Genomic DNA, 3,674 nt, shown 5'->3' with positions numbered 1-3,674 from the left:
TTGTTGGGATGAGCACTGGGTGTTATATGGAAACCAACTTGACAATAAACTATTTGTAAAAAAAATAAAGTAAAATAAAGGTTACTCTCTAGATGGTCCATTCTCCTAAGGGCATCTCTCTGCATTAATTTAAAAAAAAAAAAAGGAGTTGGCTCTTTTGTGTGTGGTAATTGGCAAGTTCAATATCTGTAGTGCAGGCCAGCAGGCTGGAAATTCCAGCAGGAGATGATGTCACAGTTTTGAATCTTAAGGCAGTCTGGGGGCAGAATTCCTTCTTCAGAAGACCTCAGTTTTTCCTCTCAAGTCCTTCACCTGATTGGATGAGGCTTACCCACATTGTGGATGGTCATTCACTTTGCCCAGAGGTTACTGCTTTAAACTTTAATCACATCTAACAACAATTTCACAGTAATTATAGGTTATGGCAAAGAAGGTTATTTAAGTGAAACAGAATTGATTTGAGGAAAATTATTAAATAAATATCAGGTGCAGATGGTATAGGGATATGTCAATTATATATGTACTAAAATGGCTGAGATCAGAGAATGGTGAGTGACAAAATCCCTGTACTCTTGTAACAAGGAAATGTCACAAGGAAATGGGGTTTTAACGAAATTAATTCCGTTGCCCTGAACAAAGGCCACAAATATATGTATCAACAAATAATAAATATGAAAATGTTCTTTCTTGTTACAGTAGTAAAATAAATGCCTTTTCTAAAGATGCTAAATTTTCCCCAGATTTCCTGAGTGTAATTTTCCAAATCTGCTTTTTTAGAAGTTGTGTATGCTTATTTCTCCTTAATAAATAGAAGTTTTAATTTTATGTAATCTGAACAGCTGGGTCTTTTGTTGTGTGATTATTTAAAAGGATTTGAAGCTTAGGAAGTCATCCTGCATTTTAAGTTTGCAGGTGTAACACCTTGTTTGAGTGGGCATTTGGAAAAGGCATTTTAAAAATACTAATTTTTTCATGTATCTGGGAATTATTTTGCTATACACTATGAGGGACAGGTCTAAACTAATTTTATTTTCCTTAAATTCGTACTGAGTTATTCCTTTGCAAGTTCATGAAACAGTTCTTCCTTTCTGGTGGTGTCATTTTTATTTTCTGGCAAATTCTTATCTGGAACAAAATCAATTTCTGGACTAGCTTGTCTGTGTTCTGTAACTATACATTTTTTTCTTATTTCAGCAGTAGATTATTTTAATTATATGGTCTTATATTTAAATATCTAGTGTGTCAAGTTCTATCTCATACTCTTTCTTTAAAATTTTCTGTGATCAACTTATCTATTTTTCTTCCTGTGAACATCAGAATTTCTTCAGATTGTCCTGAAGTTTCATAGAATGTTAATTAGATTTTGTGTAAATCATTATGAGGGTTATAATGAATTTATGTATAATTCATTTACATATGAATTTATGCACATTTTCAATCAACTTTTGATGTTTGTGACTATAGAGCACAGATAAGATTAGAGTCAATGAATTAATCTAAAATAATAATGAAGACATTTTATCTCAGGTGCCTCCTTCACTTGAGCAATTTAAATGTATAAGTAGCCAAACTGAATGAATTCCCTTCATTTTTGCCCTTAAATGACTAGTTTAGATATAATTCAACAATCAGGGATCCAATGACTGGCCTCAGGGAGCAGAATGAAACAAAGAGTGACAAACATTATTAGTGAATGGGGCCACCTGGTTGGTTTACGGGGTTAAGAGCCTGACTTTGGCCAGGATATGATCTCATTGTTCATGATTTTGACATGAACGATGTGTTGACAGCTCAGAGCCTGGAGCCTGCTTGGGATTCTGTGTCTCCCTCTCTCTCTGCCCCTCCCTGCTCACGGAACGTCTCCCTCTCTAGAATAAAAAACATTAAAAAATAATTTAAAAAAAAACATTATCAGTGAATGAATGTAGAAACTCTTGAAGGGTAATTCACATTTCAACTTTTATTTTAACTTATATTTTTATTCTTTGGTAGGCTCCACATACCAACATGGGGATTGAACTCAACTCTGAGACTGAGTCAGATGCTCTACTGACTGAGCCACATAGGCACCCTTTCATTTTCATTTTAATTCCCTAGGACTTTAAATGAAAGCCTATGTATGATCCCTTCTGCAGGGATCTTCACCTGGGGTGTTTTAGGATTTCTTTTTCTCATTCCCTTTCCCCTTCTCATGCTGGTGGTATCTTCTGGCCCTGGCTAATTCTCAGTATTCCTGACTCTCTCCTGACAGCCCAAAGCAGTGATCAGACAGGCTGAAGGATTCAAAGGAAATGTAATTGGATCTCATCTTAGCCACATGTAAGAAGTAGCCCCTTGTGAACTAGAATTGTAATGCCTGGAATTATCTGATTCCTGCAGCCCCCTTTTCTTTCCTTGCCATGGTAAATAGTGCCTAAGGAAATTTAAAGCATGCAGAGCATGGTGAACATTGATTTGTTGACTTGGCCATTGATCTAGATATCTTGCCTTCTTGCAGGTAAAACTGAAGATCTCAAGTTCTAGATTGTATGTATAAGGGCAAAGCATATAAATTTATTTAATTCAGTTGCTTGATTCACAGATATCTTCTTTTCTTTTAAACTTCCAGCTTTGGAGCCAGATGCAAAAGCAAAGGCAAGAGACAAAACAATGAACAAAACCCAAAGGAATCTCTGTCAGTAGAACATCTGAGCTGCAAAGATGGAGAACAGTTGACATGATTGTGATTGGTCGGTTCACTGACATGAAGGAAAGGAATCCTCAGTTTGCAGCTCTCTAAGGAAGGCCAGTTTCTCTGCAGGAAAGCTGAGAACTGGTAAGGGAAAGTAGAGAAAGTTACAGAAGAGACGAAAATTAGATATAAGGAAAGCATAAAGGACTGAAGATACAGCAAACTTGAGAGTTGGTGGGGACAATGTTGAAGAAGTTTATGGCGACCACTGTTACATTGCTGGCTCCGAATGATCCACATCTCCCTGTATTTGCCCTTGTGTCATCCTCTCTCCTTGAACTGGAATAGAGACTGTGACTTATTCTAACGGACTGGAGGTGGCAGAGGGATGCTCTACAGCTTCCTGGTCTAGGCCTTAAGAAGTTCTTAGCCCTGATCTCCTTTATAAGGACTCTCTTACTCTGCTGGGGCTACGTGGAGAGGCCACGGGAGATGCCATGTAAGAGGGAGAGGCCCTGAGAGAAGAGCCCACTATTCAGGGCCAGCCAAGCCCAGGCCCCTGCTGACTCAATCCATGGTGACCATTGGCCAGATCAACAGAGTTACCCAGCTGAGCCCAGCCCAGAATCACAGAATTGTGTGCACATAAAATGCCCATTGTTTTAAACCATGAAATTTTGGAGTGGTTTTTCCTATCACACAAAAGAGTTGCTGGTATGGTGTCAGAGAAGCATCAAGGATCATGGCCCAGGGACTCTGCTCTCTGGGACGGCGTCCTGCAGCGTGAAGGTACAGCCCTGGGACCATAGCAAGATTGGATCATAACCTTGCTTTTTTCCTTCATGTTCTGTGGCCTGGGGCAAGTGATATAATCTTTTGGGCCTCAGTTTTGTTATCTGTAAAATGAGAAACATATTTCCTTCCTCACAGTATAGTTAAATGAAATGAGTGAAAGTTTGGGCACATAATAAGTACTGACCAAACATGAGTTCTGTTCCACTTC

Source organism: Hyaena hyaena, unplaced genomic scaffold (genome assembly GCF_003009895.1).
Source record: "Hyaena hyaena isolate Hyena2069 unplaced genomic scaffold, ASM300989v1 scaffold_1981, whole genome shotgun sequence".
In the NCBI taxonomy this organism is placed as follows: domain Eukaryota; kingdom Metazoa; phylum Chordata; class Mammalia; order Carnivora; family Hyaenidae; genus Hyaena; species Hyaena hyaena.
Note: the sequence above shows the minus strand (reverse complement) of the source record.